We start from the raw sequence: 1,832 nt of genomic DNA, 5'->3' as shown, positions 1-1,832 counted from the left end.
ACACAAAAAGTCACTTATGTCCTTGTTGCATAAGCCTGCTGTACAAGTCCATAAAGATTAGTTTCGTTTTACTCTCCCCTCAGTTACATGAACACTCACCGGGCTTGAATTACATGAACATAAACAGCCTCATAAAGCAGCCAAACAAGATTAACCCTAAGAATGTACGAATCTATTCCTAAACTTTAATTTAATCTCGAAATCCTCACATCTCCGGTGATATTTGAACGAACGTGCATCAAAATGTAAAAGTGGTTTGATGCTCTAACGCTCCCTGGCTTATCTGCAATCTCACAACACATCTCTCCGGTTTTAAGTAAATACACGTGAATGACTGTGAATATGTTTATAGAAAAATATTTCAAATGAGTTTGCTTTTTGTTTTCCTCCCTGCTCCAGAGGCTGCAGGTAAAGACCCCCCCCCCCCCCCCCTCTCTCTCTCTCTCTCTGCCCCCCCTCCCCTTTCTAATTATTGTTTACACTGTTTACGGCTAAACCATCTTTTGCCATGTACTAATTTCACGCTAGACAGCCACAAAATTATTCAGCATTCTTGCAATATGTGAAAGTCGTAGATTCATTTTTATTTTGCAGCGGCCGTCCTCTCTCACGGGTAACAATGTGCCAATTTAGCCCTTGTAGCAGTTTGACCTTAAACACACGCTTTTAGAGACAAACGTGGTTATTTGAGCAGGAATTTCCTGACAAAAGCGCGGACAGACAGTTGCTCCTCCTGGACTGAATTTGGCCGCCTAAATGTGGGCCTGTGCATATTTTACATAACGATTCTGCCTATTATTGCGATTTCAGAGATCCTACGGTGTGAGAACGACGACCAATTTATCATTCATTGCGGTAAATCGCAGCGGAGACTGCATTTAATTGAGTTTGTATTGTATTTCGTAGCTGGGTGCCTTCTCGCTATAGGGTGGGTGATTCTCTCTCAGGCCATCCCAGTGCAGCGGGAGTGGGGGGGGGGGGGGGGGGAGTAGAGAGGGTAGAGAGGGGTGGGGGGGTCACTCCAACTCACCTCAGTTTAAGTCTTACCAAACACAGTAAACTGGTATCGATAATGTGCATCTTTCCTGTAGCATACAGACTGCAGATTCACATCTTGTAGGTTAGGTTAGATTTGCACGTGAAAACACTTACTGGTCCGTTTTAATTGAAGGGTACCTGAATGGAAAAAGGGGAAACAACAACATTGTAACAGCCATTCGAATGTAAACAAACACCATGAGTGGCTGTTAAAATGTTAATTATCTTTAGGAAAGCGTCAAAGTCCATATCCAAGTACTCAAGTTGATTCTATACGTGTTAGAAATAATTCATTAAAAAGACGAAGAAACAAGGTTTACGTGCACATATGTCTGATTTACGTAAGGAAAACTTTGTGTTTTCAGCATACTGGTGAACGTCTGATCGCTGATTGAATTATCGCGGACACGTTGCACGGGCTGCACTCTTATATTCCACTTCATGGACCCACCACTTTGTTAATTTGCGTCTTAATTGTCTGCGATGCAATTATGGAGACGTGGATGGTCTACATGACGCCCATCAGTGCTGCGGGAGAGCCGTGCAGGCCGGTAAATCAACACTTTGACATCCCCGACTCCCGGTTTGAGGTGACTAAACTTGTTTTTTTTTTTTTTTGTTTTCTGTGGCCTTGACTGGCTGCTAAAATCACCTCCAAGCTCCGTGCGAAGCATCCCAGCATGCTTCACTGCTGTGGCCCAGAACACCCTTTACTGAAATCTGAGTGCGCTTCCTTAAAAAAACAAACAAACAAACATCTATTTACACTTTAGGCTATGGAAGTTATCAGCAGC

Source organism: Scatophagus argus, chromosome 21 (genome assembly GCF_020382885.2).
Source record: "Scatophagus argus isolate fScaArg1 chromosome 21, fScaArg1.pri, whole genome shotgun sequence".
NCBI lineage: Eukaryota > Metazoa > Chordata > Actinopteri > Scatophagidae > Scatophagus > Scatophagus argus.
The sequence above is the reverse complement of the archived record's forward strand: the minus strand, read 5'-3'. Positions refer to the sequence as shown.